Source organism: Rana temporaria, chromosome 8 (assembly GCF_905171775.1).
Source record: "Rana temporaria chromosome 8, aRanTem1.1, whole genome shotgun sequence".
NCBI lineage: Eukaryota > Metazoa > Chordata > Amphibia > Anura > Ranidae > Rana > Rana temporaria.
In genome coordinates this window covers 153962308-153984522 of record NC_053496.1, presented here as the reverse complement: position 1 = coordinate 153984522, position 22215 = coordinate 153962308, and the positions used below count along the sequence as shown (strand labels likewise).

Here is a 22215-nt window from a genome sequence, read left to right as displayed (position 1 = left end):
GGAGGGTGTGTCTAGTTCCTCCATTCAGGTCTTAGATGACACTGAGCTCTCTCTATTCTGGGCAGTGTGTGACGTCAGATCCCCGTCGACCAGAATACTGATGCCGAGTCACCCAGGAGGTACTGTCACTCCTGGTGGAATGGGCCTTGATTGGTCAATGGTCATTGATACCATATGCCTGAGAAATTAGCTGATGATTCCACCTGAAAATGGCAGGATCAAGAAGCAGCCTGACCCTTGTGAGGACCTAAGACTGCTAAAACAAAGTTGCAGACTTCAAATAAATTCAAAACAGCTTGAACAACATCTATAGAGTGAAGCACCTTCTTCTTAGAATGCTTAAGACTAAAACAAAAAGGACAGCAATGCAACATCCTTATTCGGGTGGAACAAGGAAACCACCTTGGGTATATAGGGCCAGATTCACAAAGGAGATACGACGGAGTATCTCTCAGAGTATCTATGCAACCGATTCATAGAATCAGTTACGCATAGATAGCCCTAAGATCCGACAGGTGTAATTGTTTTACACTGTCGGATCTTAGGATGCAGTACCGCGGCCACCGCTGGGGGGAGTTTGCGTCGTAAACCAGCATCGGGTATGCAAATTAGCAGTTACGGCGAACCACAAAGGTTTTTCCCGTCGTTACGTCGTCGCAAGTTTTAGATTCCCGTTGCAAAGATAGGGCTGCTATTAACATGGTGAAAAATTACTACACCATGTTAAAGTATGCCCGTCTTTCCCGCGTCGCTTTTGAATTTTTTTGTTTTCCTGACGTAAGTACGTTACGCACGTCGCGATTCTCAACACGTCAGCGCGTCGTAATTTCACGCAAGGCACGTCGGGAAACTTGCGACTGGAGCATGCGCAGTACGTCCGGCGCGGGAGCGCGCCTAATTTAAATGGTACCCGCCCCATTTGAATTGGGCCGCCTTGTGCCGGACGTGTTTACGATACACCGCCGCAAGTTTCCAGGTAAGTGCTTTGTGGATCGGGCACTTAGACTGAAAACTTGCGGCGGTGTAACGTAAACGGGTTACGTTACGCTGTGCCGCAGGTACGTGAATCTGGCCCAAAGTACTGAGGTCTCTACAAAACCTTATCCTGGGGAAGAACCTGGAAAGGTTCCTTGCAGGAGAGTGCTGATAACCCTAAGACCCTCAAAGCTTCAGTAATGGCAACCTAAAAAACAAGGAGTGGCAAAGGAATCTCCCGTAGAGGTTCAAACAGAGCAATTTGTAAAACACCAAATCAAGGCCCTACAACACCAAATTAAAGTCCGCCATGGAGACAAAGTGGGCCACATGAGTGGAACAATCCCATGTGACACCCTGCAAGAGGGCTCTTACCAGGGAATGAAACACAATAGGTCTCTAAACAAAATTGCCATGGCTGAGATCTGCCTCTTGATGGTACTTAAGGCCACAGACATCTCCACACCAGACTGGAGAAAATCCAAATTGTGAACCTTACGAGCCTCGCACCAGGTGAAATAAGCCTTCCATATATGATAGTGCATCTTCCTGAAAGTCATCTTTTGCCCTAAAAGGGGTAGTAATCACAAAGTAAAAAAAAAACTATCCCCAGGACTTGAACAGCCATGTCCCCAAAACCAGTGACCATAAATCAAGACTGAGGATCAAACCCTGTGACAGCAAGATTACTGGGAAGGGCAAAGATCAGGAAAACTGATCCCAAGGAGTCACCAGGGCATCCCCCATACAAATCTAAGGATCCTGGGACACAAACCTGTACAGCTTGTTTTTGAACCTAGATCCACATCCAGGATCCTCTACCACAGACAATATCTGTAAACACCCCTGGATGACAGGTGCAATCCCTTGGGTTCAGCTGTTAAAGGCTGAAAATGATGCCTGACAATTTTCCTGGAGTGAAACTGGGTATATGGGACAGCATCAAAAGTTGGCTACCATCTTCCCCAGCTACCTCATGCAGACACAAATCAAGGGTTTTTCTAGCCACCTCAGATGCTAAACCATGGATTGAAGAGGCGAGCATTTGCTTGTAAAAGCAACACTTTTTTTCTGAGATATCTAGGATTAAGCCCAAAAACTCCAGGACATGTGTTGAACCAGAGATGACTTATAAAGGTTCAGCACCCAACAGAACTTTTCCAGGACCTGTACCATCTGATGGAAATGTAATATCAAGGGCTGAATATGCAGGCCCCACAATTGGAATACCTCAAGCCCTCATCAAACCAAGAATATGAGACAACACCTTGGTAAAAATTCTGTAAGCCATGCAAAGAATGAACCGCAACGTCACAAACTGGCAGTGGCGAACCTCCACTACGTATCACAGAAATTATTGGCGAGGCTGGAAAATCGGGATGTGCAGATATTCATCCTTGATTGACATGTGCAATTTTTTCTTTATAGTACATCACGGGACACAGAATCTAGTAATTACTAAGTGGGTTATATTCCACCTTCAGGTGCTGGACACCTAGACAGGAAGTTTCCTCCCTATATACTGTAACCTCTTCCATACTGGGAGCTCCTCAGTTTTTTTGCCAGTGTCTAAGGCAGGGGTGCCCAACCAGTGGCCCATGGAGCCCTCTGATGTGGCCGGCGACCTCCTGCTCTAGGATGGAATAGAATAGAATACTGTTATTAAAGGTCAGTTTATTACTAAAATCACAGACTTCTGTTATTACCTGCGAGTTTTGTGAGTTTTTTGAAAGTGCACCAAACCTGCAGAATATAATAGAAGTCTATTGCAAAGTGCAGGAAAGCCAAAGGTACACTGCGTTGCACCCGCGGTGCAGGTAAACCGCAGCGCATCAGTGTGAAAGCAGCCATTGGCCCCTTTTACACAGTCAGTCCAAGCTAATTGTACCCTCCATTCACCTCTAAGGAGTGGCAGTTGTAAACCGACTAGTGTCCTACCTCCAATCTGATCCGCAAAAAAAAGTATGGTGGGCCGTGTCCTTGTCCTGTCATCACCCAGCTCCGCTCATTGTGGCCCGCGACCAGTTACAAAGTTGCTTAAGTGGCCCTTGCGCTTCAAAAGGTTGGGCACCCCTGGTCTAAGGTGTTGGTCACGAGTGAAGATGTGCTCTGAGGAGCTCCACTGGAGGAATCCATGCTGGATTTAAATAGCCTGCATAAAGACCAGATCCATCAAAAGTGCCTTGAGGCCAAAGTGTATGGTACCTGGGGCCTCGCATCCGAAGCACAAGGTTTTTGCCTGTAATGCCTCTCTTCGGAGGGCTGGATCCTGGGTTCCAGTACTTTGGTTATAACCACATACCAAAGATTTTCTGTCAGGATGCGGTACAGGTCCAGGGGAGTGGAAACTCTGTCTAGGATCCTGTTCCCCGAAGGTCTGTTGACTTAACCCGCCGTGATGGGTGAAGATTGGGTCTGTCTGTGCTCAGCAGTATTCTGTGGCGGGTATAAGGTAAGTGAAGACAATCCTAGGTAAATACCTTAAGGAGTAGCTGCATGTCTTATCTGTTTTCCGCCACTAGAGGCAGTAAAGGGACATACCTGGTGTTTCGCTTACCATGCTCTCCAGGAACGAAAGCTCAGTGTCAGCCGGTCTGTTGAGCGGCTCACTTCCTCCGCTTCAGGCTCTGCCACAGTTGTGTGGGGGAGTCCCTCGTAGTCCGTGTCCACAGAGCTCCTTGTTGGATCTCTCTCTCCCCCTGCCTCCACCATTTTCCTATGTGCGCGAGGGGGGGCTTGCTTTTGTAGGCGGTGGACGATGTGGTTGCCGCTGGCGTCCGTGTGCATGCCAGCTTATGGTGCAGGCGCAGGGCTGGCCCTTCAAAAAAGCCCAGACGTCAGAGCTCTGTAAAGCCAGAGGGACACAGCAGCTTGGGGCACATAAGCACCTCATGTGTGTTGGATACAGACATACCTAAGACGCCTACTCAGCATCTAGCTGTGCAGATTAGCAGGCATTGTTTTTTTGCTAGACTAAGTTCAGCTGTTAATGCACCTGTGTTACGTTCCTCTGCTTTTAGCTTAGGATATTGTCTCCCTGTAGAAAAGGTTCCGGGGCAGGAATATAAAAGGGCACCAGGGTATCGCCACCTGAATCTGCTGGCCCTAATCATGCTTGCACGAAACCATCCTCCCCTGAGGACTTGAGGCAGCCCACAGGTTGAGTCACCGGCCCTGTCAGGCATTGCAGGCTCCCACCAACATTTCAGCCACCCTGCATATGTCAGTTTGGACTTTTTTTGCATTGCATTTGTTGGTCTATAAGAGGTTAACTGCTATATTCGCAGCATCCTCACAAGAAGCAGAAACCGTGTGTGCCCCTTTTCCTGCTCTAAATCCTAAAACAAGAGGATTAAAAGACCTGAGAATGAAAGTTCACCGTCAGAGGACAGGAAACAGGTGCAGTCTAACGAGGCAGAGGTATCAGAAGCCTTACAAGTTCTGGAGTTGCAGCTGGAGTCTTTTTCAGAGATGCATACTGCATATAACTTACCCTCAGCCCAGACGGCCAAAGCCTCTGTCTCCTCCTTGGGGTTAAAAAAAAAAAAATTCCCATAGGTTGCTTGTACCTTCCCACCCCATCCATTACTGCAACAGTTTATTTCTGCTGGTTGTGCACCCACATATGCTGTTTTTTTTCTCCTCCTAAAGACTCTAGCCGAGGAGTATAGGTTGCTAGAAAAACCTCCACAGGGTCCTCATCCTGGTGCTGGCTTCAGGCTAGCCAAATGCACAACTGTCGGATGCACAGTTGCTGATGCACATTGCTAACACACGACAGCTATATCGCATGATTGCGGAAACGCACGTCTGCAGAGGATAACTTCCTCTTTACCCAGTCCACATGTTTTCATAAAATACATGAGTTTGGAATGTTCAAAATGCATGTGGGGTAAAAATAAGTAACAGAACATGTTTATTGTTGATCACATAAAGATACATGTTTCTATTTGTATGGATTTACATGTTTTTTTTTTTTACATAGTCGCATGAGGATGATTGGTCACATTAAAGTGCTTAAGTCGCACAGAGAAGCTTATTTGCATAGAAATGCCTAAAATCGCATAAAAATGCTGGATTGCATAAAGATGCTGGATCACACAAGGTTGCCGGATAACACGAGTCCTTGATTACCCAAGGATACTTGGTCACACAGAGAGGCTTGTTTTCACAAACAAAGCATATGCTTCAAACCTTGAGGGCTTAGCAAGCTCCAGCCATTGACAGTGCAGGCTGCAGATCTACGCCCATCAAAAAAAAGAACCTCATCCACCTTGACTTTTAGAGCCTTATTCAAGTAAGGAAAAACTGGGTGATGGCTGACGAACCCCACTTCTTGTAGAATTCTTCTTGCATGATTCAGCCTAGGTTCACACTGCTGCTAATTCAAAATCGCGGTAAAATGCGCGATTTTACCGCGATTTCGCGGCCGCGATATTGCCCGCAATTTAATGTAAATCACGGCCCGAAATCGCAAAAAGTAGTACAGGAACTACTTTTTGAAATCGCAGATGCGGCGTCGCACTGATTAGGACAGTGCCATTGCCGACAATTGCCGCCAATTTGAGATGCGATTTGACATGTCAAATCGCATCTCCAATCGTTCCAAATCGTACCCAGTGTGAACCAGGGCTTACTGCTGAGCAAAACACTTCGGTAAAGAGAACACCTTCTCCAGGGGAACCTAATCCGCATACTGACTTTTAGTCAGCTGCCAGAACCCAAATCCAGTGACTTTGTGAAAAGAGGACTCTGGAGTTATCAACTTCAAATTTGTGTGCACTGTGTCTGCCAGGGAACCCACTGTGGTCTTCTGTGTCTGAGACAGTCCTGGACTTTGAGACTCTTAAACCTAATCTCTATAATAGCTGCTTTAGGCACCTTTCACACGAACGGCTGTTTTGCCGCAGATGAATGAATGAATGAATGAAAAACTTATAAAGCGCGGCGCATGCGAACTGAATCGCATAAAGCATGTTTATGTTTTGCTGGAATTCAAGATTCTAGGCACAGCGGTCAGCTGCATTTGTACAGTACGATTAGCTGTGGTTGCGTTTAGCCGCGCCACGATATTGAACGGGGATCCGACTTGGATTGTAATGTTGAACAATGAAAATCTATTGCTTTGTGTAACAAAAGGCAGGCTTGATCTACCTGCTGGATTGTACACAATTTTTGGGCAATTTGGGGAACTTTTAGACATTTGGTCAAGGCACCCCGGAAGAACCCAAAAGGCACCCTGGTTGAAAAAGGCATCATTTAGCTAATATAAATACAGTACCTACCAAATAGTGTGCTTCTTAAAGAGATATTACTCTGATGACACAAATCTGAAGATTGTACTCAGTCATATATTATATGTTATCAGGTTGAAAACAACTGTAGATACTGAAAAAAGGAAAATTGGGGAAGGAGACTTTAAAGGTGCCTGAAAAAAGTAAAAAAAAAAACCTATAACATGTATAATGAAATAATTAAAATGTTTACATATATTAACCACTTCAGCCCTGGAGGATTTGGCTGCCCAATGACCAGGCCATTTTTTGCCATTCGGTACTGGGTCGATTTAACTGACAACTGCGTGGTCATGCGAGGCTGTACCCAAACATAATTGACGTACTTTTTTTCCCCCACAAATCTTTTGGTGGTATTTGATCATTTCTGTGTTTTTTTTTTTTTTTTTTTGTGCTATAAACAAAAAAAAAAGAGCAACATTTTGAAAAACAACACAATATTTTGTACTTTTTGCTATAATAAATATCCCCATTTTTTTTTAAAAAGCAATTTTTTTCTCAGTTTAGGCCAGGGGTCCTCAAACTTTTTAAACAGGGGGCCAGTTCACGGTCCCTCAGACTGTTGGGGGGCCGGACTATAGTTTTAAAAAAATATAAACAAATACCTTTTGTACACTGCACACATTTTTTTTGTAGTGCACACAAAACAGTTAATCAACATAAACTTATTAGTATTTCACATAATCCCTTCATCAGAGTCCCCTCATATCACAGAGTCCCCCTCATATCACAGAGTCCCCCTCATATCACAGAGTCCCTCTCATATCACAGAGTCCCTCTCATATCACAGAGTCCCTCTCATATCACAGAGCCCCCCTCATATCACAGAGTCCCCTCATATCACAGCACAACACAGAGTCCCCCTCATATCACAGAGTCCCCTCATATCACAGCACATCACAGAGTCCCCCCTTCCCCCATATCACATCACAGAGTCCCCCCTTCCCCCATATCACAGCACAGAGTCCCCCTCTTCCCCCATATCACAGCACATCACAGAGTCCCCCCTTCCCCCATATCACAGCACATCACAGTCACCCTCTTCTCCCATATCACAGCACAGCACATCACAGAGTCCCCCCCTTCCCCCATATCACAGAACATCACAGAGTCCCCCCTTCCCCCATATCACAGCACATCACAGAGTCCCCCCTTCCCCCATATCACAGCACAGCACATCACAGAGTCCCCCCTTCCCCCATATCACATCAGAGTCCCCCCTTCCATCATATCACATCACAGATCCCTCCTTCCCCCATATCACAGCACATCACAGAGTCCCCCCTTCCCCCATATCACAGCACATCACAGAGTCCCCTCTTCCATCATATCGCATCACATCACAGATCCCTCCTTCCCCCATATCACATCACATCACAGATCCCTCCTTCCCCCATATCACAGCACATCACAGAGTCCCCCCTTCCATCATATCACATCACATCACAGATCCCTCCTTCCCCCATATCACAGCGTTGTCGTCCCCCCCACATATCACAGCACTCTCCTCCACCCCGCATATCATATCACTCTCCTCCACCCCGCATATCATATCACTCTCCTTCACCCCGCATATCATATCACTCTCCCCACGCATATCATAACCCCCTTCCCCACCGCATATCATATCACTCTCCCCCCCCGCATATCATATCACTCTCCTCCACCCCGCATATCACATCACAGCACTCTCCTCCTCCCTACCTTATTCACACACGATGCAAATCGGACAAAGCGCGGGACTTTTCAAGTGAAAGGCAGATGATTGATTGCTGGGACCGTCCCACTGCCTAGTAACCAATTACCTGCTTCTTAACTCGAAAAATCCCGCCCTTTGTTTGGACCTGTCAGGCTTCATGTCTCTAATGTAGGGGGCGATCAAGGGGTTAATTGTGTTCCCTAATGTGTGTTCTAACGGAAGGGGGATGGGACTGACCTATAGTAAATTACAGATCGTGGTTCCTAGCTATTAGGAACTCACAATCTGGATTTCCTCAGCTCACAGGACAGGGATGTGTGCGTTTACACACACACACACGTCCCTGTTCTGCCTCTCATGCCCATAGATCGCTTGTGGCTGACGATCATCGCGACCGCCGGTCACAAGCATCAGCACTCCCGCAATGCAGCATGCACCCGCGTTGCCTTTGGCAGCGCGCTCGCCTGCTAGCACGCTTAAAGCGGCCGACGTACAGCTACGACAGTTCGCCCAGCGGAAGCCAACCTGCCACAGTATAACTGCGGCAGCTGGTTCGCAAGTGGTTAAAAGAGATATAACAATCTTAGTAAAATGTTGAATCAGACCAAAACATTCATGGTTGTATTGTATTACTGTATAGAAACTTAATTCTCGACATGTTTCACTAAAGGATATAGCTTCTTCAGGAGATTGTACAACATATTCACTGCAATACATAATGTAGCAAGGTCCGGGGCCCAAGAGGCCTAATGGTGACCTCCAGAGTCAGGGAGAGCTGACATCCTTCTTTGTAGTGTGACTTACAAGGCATGGTGGGTGTAATACAAGCTGAAGTGATGGGCGCCAGACACTTTTTGAATGCAAAGAGATTTATTGTCTCTTGAACAAGAACTGTGGGAGAGAGGGTTAGGGCCAGGACACCCTTAAGTAGATGCAATGACAATTTGCAGACTTTGAGACTTCTATAGGTAGACAGCTATACAGTGGAAGGCCTCCAGCGGGACACCACTTCTATATAGGTAGAACCACTGTCTCCTATGGCAACAAATCTTGTAACAGTCACTAACAGTAGTTGTATTTGACTATTGGTTAAACAAATAGTTCTTCTCGCACTCTGTCACTGTAGATCTTCACTCTCCGAGCTCCCAGTCCCTCACTAGACTCCCAGACCCAATTGCCACTGGATCACCTGAGCTCTTCCACTTCCATAACGTCACCCCCGCTTCCCTGCTGGGTCCCTGGCTTGGCACTTACAGATACTTCTCAGACGTCGGCCATGCTGACCCACTAGGTCCCTGGCTTGGCACTCACTGATGCTTTTCAAGCATTACCGCTGCTGTCCCGCTGGGTCCCTGGCTTGGCACTTGCTGAAGTTTTCCCACTTCTTTACCATCCCCAGCTGGTGAGAAGACTGCTCTGGAACTGGCTCTAGCTTACTCACAGTGGCCTCTGGTAACAAGGTGCATGGTAACAAGCTGGTAACAAGGTGGATGGTCCCTTAGTGGCGACAGCTTCCCCTCTACCTCCCACCACAACTGGTTCCCCATCCAGCTGAACCGCTACTCTCAGTTGGACTCCAATCCTGCAGTCCCAACCCTGCGCTGCTTCTCCTGCTACTGGATAGGCCCTCAGACAGCCTAGCAGCCAGATATTCCCCTGGGATAGGCCTCAGGCTTCTGGCCTAGCAGCCCGGGGCAGCATAACACACGTTCACCCAGACAGCCGTCCAGGTGGCACAGAACCCCGATCACCTGACTCCACCCACATAAATAGGCTCTCCCAGCAGGCCAAGGGACTAAAGAAACGTCCGCCAATTGGCTGAGACACCCCATCCATTCATAACCTGACCTTGCTAAGCCCTTGTCTATCTAATATCACCAGCATACCACCACTTAGAAACAGAAGAGAGAATGTGCAGCAAGTCCAGAACTAGAAAGGAATCAGTGGATCTACTAACAATTAAATCAACTACCGCCTAGCAAACTAAATTTGCTAGCAACCCTGCCTGAACACTGGGGTGCTACAATAAGAAAATGCATGAGAGAAAATATACAGTAAAGACAAAAAATTATCCTAAAAAAAATAATCCCCCAAAAATATATATAGGATAATTTTTTGTCGTTACTGTATATTTTATTGTATGATTTACTGTATATTTTCTCTTATGTGTTGCAGTGAACACGCTGTTCAAAGACAATTATGAATCTTCTGAAGAAGCTATTTACTTTAGGGAAACATGTCAAGAATTAAAGTGGTTGTAAAGGTAAAAAAACATTTTTCCTAAATAGCTTCCTTTACCTTAGTGCAGTCCTCCTTCACTTACCTCATCCTTCGATTTTGCTTTTAAATGTCCTTATTTCTTCTGAGAAATCTTCACTTCCTGTTCTTCTGTCTTTAACTCCACACAGTAATACAAGGCTTTCTCCCTGGTGTGGAGTGTCGTGCTCGACCCCTCCCCTGTAATACAGGAGAGTCAGGACGCTCTCTACGTTGCAGATAGAGAAAGGAGCTGTGTGTTAGAGAGCGTCCTGACTCTTCTGTATTCCAGGGGAGGGGTCGAGCATGACACTTCACAACAGGGAGAAAGCCTTGCATTACTGTGTGGAGTTACAGACAGAAGAACAGGAAGTGAGGATTTCAGAGAAGAAATAAGGACATTTAAAAGCAAAATCGAAGGAAGAGGTAAGTGAAGGAGGACTGCACTTAGGTAAAGGAAGCTATTTAGGAAAACATTTTTTTTACCATTACAACCCTTTTAAGTTTCTGTACAGTAATACAATATAACCATAAATGTTTTGGTCTGATTTAACATTTTACTAAGATATCTCTTTTAATATATGTTAAAATTATTTTATTATACATGTTATAATCCTACTTTTTTTCAGGCACCTTTAAAGTCCCCTTCCCCAATTTTCTTTTTTCTCTAAACACTTGGAATGTGGTGCTTTGCTCCACTCATCCTTGGCTGATTTATTTATGGTTCAACTGTATATACTAGTGTAGTGCCTGTGTACTTTCATACAGGTGCTATATTAACATTTAGTTGGAGAATGAGAGAGTTATGTTGCTCTCATTCTGTGATTTGACAAATTTGTCTGTCGCCAAATCTGGATTGTCCTGTTGGTCAGTCTGTGCCCCAGAGATGCAGTCTCATCTCTGGGCGGCAGGTGGCGCCAGAGGGGTCCAGGCAGAGCCGCTTTTTCCCAGCAGCCAATTGGAGGAGTTTTCCCTGGCGGAGGCCGTTGTTCGGGGTTCTTCGCTGGTTCCAGGTGAGGCACCCACCTTTAGGGTGTGCGCACATCACGGGCCCCACCACTATGACCTACCTGGCCGGGGTCACGTGCTACGCGGAGTTTCTGACTCTGGGCCCTCATGGCCCGGAGCAACTGAAACTACAAAGGGGCCCCAGTGATTTACTGGGTCCCCACTTCTATTGAGAAGATCTCAAGCTGTGTGCTGTTCGGTGGGGGATCGGTCTGAGGAGAACCCGGAGGCAGGTGATCCAACAGGGCTTGAACGAACCATCGGGGATCTGGGCACCGGATGCTGACAGGTCACATTCAAGCTGTCAGTCGGTGACCCCAAACACATACTGGGAGGATTTGCTCTACCGTCCTAACTATCAAGCACTAGGCCTGTGGCAGAGGTCTCATCTGGACATCCAGATCTAATTCAGAGCCAAGTCTGTGGCAGAGACTTGTTTTCCTTTCCCAGAAGCTTTAAGTGGCGCTCTGGCTGCCAGGCCTGTGAGAGAGATCTGTCCAGGGGCACTTCACCCACTCCGGCTGGAGTGGCGACGCAGACGAATATAATTACAGAGGGCAGGACTGCCTTTACTATCCATAGCCTGATACTGTGAAGTTGCTCTACTTTCACCAACCTATCCTGTCTACCTCAAGTTGACATGTTGGTCGTGTTTGACCAGAGAATAAAGCATTGAAAACGTCAACCAACGGTCCTGGACATTCTGTTATTGCTCTCAGCACCACCATCACCCCTAGACACAGTGAAGAGGTAACTTAAATACGCCGATCCCAAATCTAATCAGCGGCTCCTCCGGGGGTAGTGCTACACTAGCTAAAACAATGAGCATGGCACCAGCATGTATTTGCCATGAACATGCCCAAAGACCGATTCCTTGGTCTTCGCCCAGCCTGCTGGTTTGGAAAATTGGTCACAGGCAGCCATGCACAGTCCCAAAGTGACTTGCATAAAGGTCATCCATAGAACACACTCCTCACATTGTCCATGTTCAAAATCTCATATTAACCACTTGACAACTGGGCACTTAAACCCCCATAACCACCACAATACCGGGCACTTTCATCCCCTTCCTGCCCAAGCCATTTTTCAGCTTTCAGCGCTGTCACAATTTGAATGACAATTGCGCGGTCATGCTACACTTTACCGAAATGAAATTGTATTTATTTTTTCCCCACAAATAGAGCTTTCTATTGGTGGTATTTGATCACCTCTGCGGTTTTTATTTTTTTCGCTATAAACAAAAGAAGAGCGACAATTTAAAAAAAAAGAAGCAATATTTTTACATTTTTGCTATAATAAATATCCCAAAAATATATAAAAAAAACGTTTTTTTTCCTCAGTTTTGGTCGATACGTATTCTTCTACATATTTTTGGTAAAATAAATAAATAAATCGCAATAAGCGTATATTCATTTGTTTTGCATAAGTTATAGCAGCTACAAAATAGGAAATAGATTTATAGCATTTTTATTTATTTTCTTTTCTTTACTAGTAATGGCGGCGATCAGCGATGTTTATCGTGACTGTGATATTGCGGCGGACACATCGTACACTTTTGACACTATTTTGGGACTATTCACATTTATACAGAGCTATAAAAATGCACTGATTACTGTGTAAATGTGACTGGCAGGGAAGGGGTTAAAACTAGGGGGCGATCAAGGGGTTAAATGTCATGTGTAAATGAGTGATTCTAACTGTAGGGGGAGGGGACTGACTGGGGGAGGTGACTGAAAATTCTGTAAAAAAAAATGAATTTTTCTTTGTTTCTGTTAAAAATTTAGCAAATTAGTAATTTTTCTTCATAAATTTTGGCCAAAATTTATACTGCTACATATCTCTGGTAAAAATAAGTACAAATTGGTGCATATTATTTGGTCTTTGTGAAAGTTATACACAGGGGCGTAACTAGAAATCACAGGGCCCCATACAAAATGTTGTATGGGGCCCCCCCCTCCAAAAAAAAATGAACTAATGCCATTGAACAACACATCTGGGGTAAAAACTGCACATACACTGACCTACCCGACTACTACACTGACCTACTGTACCTGATTCCTACACTGACCTACTGTACCTGATTCCTGCACTGACCTACTGTACCTGATTCCTACACTGACCTACCTGACGACTACACTGACCTTCCTGATCCCTACACTGACCTAATATATTGCTGCATTGAAATACCTGACCACTACACTAACCTGATCCCTACACTGACCTACCTGATCCCTACATTGACCTACCTGATCACTACACTGACCTACCTGATCACTACACTGACCTACCCGATTCCTACTCCCCCATTGGGGGAGCATGTCACATCTTCAGCTTTGAGGGGCCAATGCTGGGACCTGTAGTCCTTCATTAGGAGGATGAGGTCAGTGGCAGACTGGCAGTGCTGGGGGCATGGGTTAAGTGGCAGTGCTTAGGAAGGGATGGGATCACCAACTCTCACTTGCTGTCACTAAGGATGAGCTCCAGCGTGTTTGCATGGTACATGTGCAGAGCCCGCCAGGAAGTCTGCACAGCACTGTGCTAATCACAGCCAGGGAGACATTGTCCCGATGCTCGGCTGCAGAGATCGGCTAATATCTCCCTGGCTGTGATTAGCACAGTGCTGTGCAGACTTCCTGGCGGGCTCTGCACATGTACCATGCGAACACGCTGCAGCTCATCCTTAGCTGTCACCTGTTAGTTAGTGTCCACTTGGCAGGGGAGAGGGGCATGCTGAGGGTGAGAGAGAAGGGGGGTAGGAGAGAGATAGAGAGAGAAGGGGTGGGAGAGAATGAGAGAGAGAGAGAAGGGGTGAGAGAGAGAAGGGGTGAGTTGGTAGAGAGAGGGGGTGGGGGAGAGAAAGTGGGGAGTGAAAGGGGATGGGAGAGAGAAAACGGGAACGGGAAAAAGAGGGGGGTGGATGAGAGAGGTGGTTGAGAGAGAGGGGGTGAGAGAGGAGTTGGGGGAGAGAGAGAAGGGGTGAGAGAGAGGGGGGGTGAGAGAGAGAGATATGAGTTGGTAGAGAGAGGGGGTGGGTAGAGAGAGGGGGTGGGGAGAGAGAAAAAGGGGGTGGGAGAGAGAGCTGGTGGATGAGACTGGTGGTTGAGAGAGAGGCGGTGAGAGATCAGGTGGGTGAGAGAGCGGAGGAGTGGGAGAGAGGAGTTGGGGGGAGAGAGAAGGGGTGAGAGAGAGAGAGAGAGAGAGAGATATGAGTTGGTAGAGAGGGGGTGGGGGAGAGAAAGGGGGGTGGGAGAGAGAGAGGGGGTGGGAGAGAGAGAGAGGGGATGAGAGTCTGGGAGAGAGGGGATGAGAGTCTGGGAGAGAGGGGGTGGGAGATCGGGTGGATGAGAGAGAGAGAGAGGGGGGGTGGGAGAAAGAGGGGGTGGATGAGAAAGAGAGGGGCTGGATGAGAGAGAGGGTTGATAAGAGAGAGAGGTTGGATAAGAGAGAGAGATGGGAGAGAGAGAGGGTGGATGTGAGAGAGAGGGGGTGGATGAGAGAGAGGGGGGGTGGATGAGAGAGAGGGGGGGTGAAAGAGAGAGGGGGGTGGATGGGAGAGAGGGGGGGGGGATGGGAGAGAGAGAGAGGGTGGATGGGAGAGAGAGAGGGTGGATAAGAGAGAGAGAGAGAGGGGGTGGATAAGAGAGAGAGGGTGGATAAGAGAGAGAGAGAGAGAGAGAGATGGGAGAGAGAGAGGGTGGATGAGAGAGAGAGGGTGGATGAGAGAGAGGGGGGTGTATGAGAGAGAGATGGGGGTGGATGGGAGAGAGAGGGGGGATGGGGGAGAGAGGGGGTGGATGGGAGAGAGAGGGGGTGGATGGGAGAGAGAGGGGGTGGATGAGAGAGAGAGAGAGGGGGTGGATGGGAGAGAGAGGGGGTGGATGGGAGAGAGAGAGAGAGGGGCTGGATGGGAGAGAGAGGGGCTGGATGGGAGAGAGAGGGGCTGGATGAGAGAGAGAGGGGCTGGATGAGAGAGAGGGGCTTGATGGGAGAGAGAGGGGCGGGGCTGGATGGAAGAGAGAGGGGCTGGATGGGAGAGAGGGGATGGATGGGAGAGAGAGGGGCTGGATGGGAGAGAGAGGGGCTGGATGGGAGAGAGAGGGGGCTGGATGAGAGAGAGAGAGGGGCTGGATGGGAGAGAGAGAGGGGGGCTGGATGGGAGAGAGAGAGGGGGGCTGGATGAGAGAGAGAGAGGGGCTGGATGAGAGAGAGAGAGGGGCTGGATGAGAGAGAGAGAGAGGGGCTGGATGGGAGAGAGAGGGGGTGGATGGGAGAGAGAGGGGGTGGATGAGGGATAGAGAGGGGGTGGATGAGAGAGAGAGAGGGGGTGGATGAGAGAGAGAGAGGGGCTGGATGGGAGAGAGGGGGTGGATGAGAGAGAGAGAGGGGCTGGATGGGAGAGAGAGGGGGTGGATGGGAGAGAGAGGGGGTGGATGGGAGAGAGAGGGGCTGGATGGGAGAGAGAGGGGCTGGATGGGAGAGAGAGGGGCTGGATGGGAGAGAGGGGCTGGATGAGAGAGAGAGGGGCTGGATGAGAGAGAGAGAAATTGACCCCCTAAGCTGGCCTGCAGTCCTTCCTGTACACCCTGTCCCAGCCCCTGTCTGTGGGTGGGTGTGTGTGATGCACCTACCTCCAGACCATCCTTGTCCTCTGTCCTCGGTCAGCCTGTTTCTTCTTGCTGACAGGCACAGCTGGAGCAGAGGTTGGGAGAAGGTGTGCAGGCTCTGGGACTGGGAGGTGCCGCCAGGGATGCTGCGCTCACTGCTGCTCAGGTCAGGTCTTCTCTCACTCCCTCTCGCGCTGTTCCTTCCAGCCAGCCTCCTGCTGCTCACCGGGGCCGCCACTCTCGGTTGTTGGCTGCTGTTCTCAGATGCTGTTGCTCTCCCTCTCAGTTGCTGCAAATGTGTCCCTCTCTGCTATGTCAAGGGGCGGCCTCGGTCGGAGCTCAGCTTTGTTGGGCCCCAGGAGGCAGAGCTGTAGCGCAGAGGCCGGAGGAGGAGGAGGAAGTGAAATCCTCCCGCGCTTTCAGCACTGAACACGGAGGGGGTGCACTGCAGCCGTGATGTCACTGGTTGCTACACGCCAAGCGGCAAAGGCGTTAGCAACCAGAGCAGCAACCACCTCCCTCCTCCAGCGCGGCGTGGGACGCTATGGCGGTAGTTTCACCACTGGTTATACACAATCTATGGTGCCAATATCTGAAAATGTATCACACCTGAAGTACTGATGGCCTATCTCATTTCTTGAGACCCTAACATGCCAGAAAAGGACAAATACCCCCCAAATGACCCCTTTTTGGAAAGAAGACATTCCAAGGTATTTAGAAAGAGGCATGGTAAGTTTTTTGAAGTTGTAATTTTTTCCCACAATTCTTTGAAAAATCAAGATTTTGTTTTTCTTTTTATAATTTTTTTACCAAAATTGTCATATTAGCAGGTTATTTCTCACACACAGCATATGCATACCACAAATTACACCCCAACACACATTCTGCTATTACTCCTGAGTATTGCGAGACCACATGTGTGAGACTTTTACACAGCGTGGCCACATACAGAGGCCCAACATGCAGGGAACACCATCAGGCATTCTGGAGCCCCAGGCCAATTTTGACATTTCTCTCCTACATGTAAAAATCATCATTTATTTGCTAGAAAATTACATAGAACCCCAAAACATTATATAGAGAATACAGTGGAAGTCTTTGCAACTTTTTATCTCGCACGTTATTTTTAACGCGTTTGTGCTTTAAAAAAAAACCCAGTAAAGTTAGCTACCTAAGTAAGTTAGATACCTAACATGTCACCCTTCAAAATTGCACACGCTCGTGGAATGGCGCCAAACTTTTCTACTTATAAATGCCCATAGTTGACGCTTTAGATATTTTTACTGGTTACATGTTTTTAGTTACAGAGGAGGTCTAGGGCCAAAATTATTCCTCTCGCTCTGACGTTCGCAGTGATACCTCACATGTGTGGTTTGAACACCGTTTTCATATGTGGGCGGGACTTACGTATGCGTTCGCTTCTGTATGCGAGCACACGGGGACAGGGGCGCTTTAAAAAAAAAAAGTATTGTTTATTTTACTTTATTTATTTTAGTTTGACACGTTTTTCCCCAAAAATAAATGTTTTGATCACTTTTATTCCGATTACAAGGAATGTAAACATCCCTTGTAATAGGAATATGGCATGACAGGTCCTCTTTACAGTGAGATATGGGGCCAATAAGACCCCACATCTCACCTCTGGGCTGGGAACTGCCAGCTGAAAAAGCTGATATCTGAATGATGCCGGTAGCTGCAGGCATCTTTCAGATATCTATGCACAAAGTCAAGGACGTCATATGACGGCCAGCGGGCGGGAAATGGTTAAAACGCATTTATTTATTTTTTAACACAAAGTTGTCCATTTATACAATATTTCTAACACATAGCATGTACATACCAAAAATGACACCCCAAAATAGATTCTCCTACTCCTCCTGAGCACGGTGATACCACATGCGTGAGACTTCCACAGCCTGGCCACATACAGAGGCAGAGTACAGCCGAGCATGGCAGAGTATGGATGGGTATCACTGAGTATGGCTGGGTATAGCAGTGTATGGCCGAGTATTGCAGAGTATGGCCGGGTATCGCAGAGTATGGCCGGGTATCGCAGAGTATGGCCGGGTATCGCAGAGTATGGCCGGGTATCGCAGAGTATGGCCGGGTATCGCAGAGTATGGCCGGGTATCGCAGAGTATGGCCGGGTATTGCAGAGTATGACTGGGTTTGGCCGGGTATCGCAGAGTATGGCCGGGTATCGCAGAGTATTGCCGGGTATTGCAGAGTATGACTGGGTTTGGCCAGGTATTGCAGAGTATGGCCGGGTATTGCAGAGTATGGCCGGGTATTGCAGAGTATGGCCGGGTATTGCAGAGTATGGCCGGGTATTGCAGAGTATGGCAGGGTATTGCAGAGTATGGCAGGGTATTGCAGAGTATGGATGGATGGGATCTCTCCCGCTCTCTTACTGTACCGATCGGTACAGAGAGGGGAGAGAGCAACCGGCATCATGACAAAGGCAAGTCCTGAAAAAGCATTGCGGAATCATAGGCAACATGGACTTCACTAACGTGTAACAGCATGACTGACCCAATAGCATGGTGTTTTTATTGGGTGTTGGATCATATTTCATATCATTATTGTAGAGAAAAGGGAGGCTTTAGTGGACTGTAATAGCATCGTATGTGCAACTGATGGACAGTCGAAATTATAATATAAAATATTTGTATTACAAAGTAGAAAAATTCATAACATTTACAATAAAATATTGATTGTGACAACCATGAATCAACTTATCATTGACGTTATACTACCAATGATGTATCCAAACACCATTAATTGTGCAGCGTATATAAACTCTACGGGGTAGATTCAGATAGAATCGTCTATCTGTCCGCCCGGTGTAATGTATCTCAGATACGTTACGCCGCCGTAATTTAGGGCACAAGTTCTGTATTGAGAAACAACTTGCACCCTTAGTTACACGGCGGCGTAACGTATCTATGTTGGCGTAAGCCCGCCTAATTCAAATGTGGATGATGTGGGCGTGTTTTATGTATATTAACTGTGACCCCGCGTATTTGAAGTTTTTTTACGAACGGCGCATGCGCCGTACGTGAAAAATTCCAGTGCGCATGCTCGAAATTCCGCCGCAAACTCGTCATTGCTTTCGACGTGAACGTAAATTACGTCCAGCCCTATTCGCGAACGACTTACGCAAACAACGTAAAATTTTCTAAACTCGACGCGGAAACGACGGCCATACTTAAAGCGGTGGTTCACCCTCCATAACAACATTTTAGCATAAAATTAGGCATAGTAGCGCGAGCTACAGTATGCCTGTATTTATTTTTTTAGCCCCGTACTCACTGTGCAATCGTATATTGAAGATTCCGACTCCCCGCGGGGAATGGGCGTTCCTATCCAGAGTCAAGGTGATTGACGGCCGGCTCTGGCACGTCACGCTCCCTGAAGACAGCCGGAGTAGGTCTCGGCTCTTCACGGCGCTATACGTGAAGAGCCAAGTCCCATTTCGGCTATTTCCGGAGAAGTGTGACATGCCAGGAACGCCCATTCCCCGCGGGGAGTCGGAATCTTCAATATACGATTGCACAGTGAGTACGGGGCTAAAAAAATAAATACAGGCATACTGTAGCTTGCGCTACTATTTTTTTTTTTTTTTTATAGGGTGAACCCCTGCTTTAACATAGGATATGCCTCATATAGCAGGGGTAACTATACGCCGAAAAAAGCCTAACGTAAACGACGTAAAAAAATGCGCCGGCCAGACGTACGTTTCTGAATCGACGTATCTAGCTCATTTGCATATTCCTTGCGTAAATCTATGGAAGCGCCACCTAGCGGCCAGCGTAAATATGCAGCCTAAGATACGACGGTGTAAAACACTTACGCCGGTCGGATCTTAGGCCCCATACACACGACAGGATTTATCCGCGGATACGGTCCACCGGACCGTTTCCGCGGATAAATCCTCTCGAGGATTTTGATCCGATGGAGTGTACTCACCATCGGATCGAAATCCGCGGCGAAATCCCATCGCGATGACGTGTCGGGCCGTCGCCGCGATGATGACGCGGCGACATGCGCGACGCTGTCATATAAGGAATTCCACGCATGCGTCGAATCATTACGACGCATGCGGGGGATTGATTCGGACGGATTGATCCGGTGAGTCTGTACAGACCAGCGGATCAATCCGTTGGGATGGATTCAAGCGGATAGATTTGAAAGCATTTCTTCAAATTTTTATCCGCTGGAAATCCATCCCAGGGGATAAAAATCCGCGGAAACAGATCCGCTGGATCGTACACACCAGGGGATCTATCCGCTGGAGCCGGTCCGCGGATCAATTCCAGCGGATGGATCCTCTCGTGTGTATGGGGCCTTAGGGAAATCTATGCGTAACTGATTCTATGAATCAGGCACATAGATACGACCGGCCGGACTCAGAGATACGACGGCGTATCTGGAGATACGCCGTCGTATCTTCTATCTGAATCTACCCCTACATGTTACTTGATGTCCGCTTCCTCCGGAGCCATATATAGGAACATAATTTGTTAGAAGGTGTCCTTACTGCAGCACACAGCTGAGGGGATAGAACAGACGTCTCTTTATAAAAGGTTGTACCAATTTATTTGGGTCATCCTGCGATTTCCTGTGTCCTCCGGGGTGGGTTGCCTCCCTGGTCCAGGTTCCTGGCCACTTACCTGATAGAGCATCTACGTTGTGTGACATATTCCTAGGAGTAGTCCTGGACTCTGAACTGTCCTTTAAGCCTCACGTTCAATCACTGTCCAAATCTTGCCGCCTCAACCTTCGCAACATCTCCAAAATACGCCCCTTTCTAACCAACGACACCACAAAGCTCTTAATTCACTCCCTGGTCATCTCTCGCCTTGATTACTGCAACTCCATCCTCATTGGCTTACCTCTGCATACTCTAACCCCCCTTCAGTCCATCATGAATGCTGCGGCCAGACTCATCCACCTTACCAACCGCTTTGTCTCTGCTACTCCTCTCCGTCAATCCCTCCACTGGCTTCCGCTCACCCAACAAATTAAATTCAAACTACTAACAATTACCTACAAAGCCATCCATAACTCTGCCCCCAGCTACATCACTGATCTAGTCTCTAAATACCAACCTAATCGTTCTCTTCGTTCTTCTCAAGACCGTCTACACTCTAGCCCTCTCATCACCTGCTCCCATGCTCGTCTCCAGGACTTTTCCAGAGCCTCTCCCAGCCTATGAAACTCCTTACCCCAATCTATCCGCCTATCCCCTTCTCTATTTGCTTTTATAGGATCCCTGAAAAATCCTCCTCTTTAGAGAAGCCTACCCTTCCCACACCTAACAACTGTATTTTCATTTGAGTCCATCTGATCATCTCCCACAGCTATTACCCTTTGTTCCACATGACCCTCCCTTCTAGATTGTAAGCTCTAACGAGCAGGGCCCTCTGATCCCTCCTGTATTGATTTGTAATGTGACTGTACTGTCTCCCTGATGTAAAGCGATGCGCAAACTGTTGGCGCTATATAAATCCTGTATAATAATAATATTAATATTCCATGTACACTTTCTAACAAATTATTAGCCAGATTCACGTAGACTTACGCCGTCGTAAGTCTGAATGTGCGCCGTCGTATCTTTAGGCGTATTCTGGAAACCAGATACGCCTGAATTTCGCCAAGATACGACCGACGTAAGTCTCCTACGCCGTCGTATCTTGGCTGCCTATTTACGCTGGCCGCTAGGGGCGTGTACGTTCATTTACGCGTTGAATATGTAATTGAGCAAGATACGCCTATTCACGAATGTACGTACGCCCGTCGCAATAAGCTATGCCGTTTACGTAAGGCGTTTTTCCGGCGTAAAGATAAACCATCAAAAAGATGGCACAGCCCATGCAAGGTATGGACGTTGGAAGTGCCGTCGTATTTTACGTCAATTGCGTAAGCCGTACGTGAATGGGGCTGGGCGTAGGTGACGTTCACGTCGAAAGCATTGAGTATTTGCAACGTGATTCTGAGCATGCGCGCGCATGCGCCGTACGAACGGCCTTCATTTACATGGGGTCACGGTTAATTTAAATGTAGCCCGCCCACTACATGCCTACTTTGAATTAGGCGGGGGTTACGCCAGCCCATTTGCGCTACGCCGACGTAACTTACGGAGCAAGTGCTTTGTGAATACTGGCCTTGCCTCACTATGTTACGTCGGCGTAGTGCAAATGGGATGCGCTACGCCGGCCAAAAGATATGCAGCTCTACGTGAATCTGGCCATATGTGCCTATATATGGCTCCTGAGGAATCAAGTAACCGCGAAACATGTAGAGTTTATATACGCTGCACAATTATTGGTGTTTGGATACATCATTTGTTGTATAACGTCAATGATAAGTTGATTCA

General features: G+C 47.6%; 1 protein-coding gene across 1 annotated transcript in view; it reads right to left on the bottom strand.

Annotated features, from left to right (window-relative positions):
- LOC120909185 (zinc finger protein 692-like) overlaps positions 1-22215 on the bottom strand; it is a 159476-nt gene that overhangs the window by 33257 nt on the left and 104004 nt on the right. The gene's annotated exons all lie outside the window — the stretch shown is intronic.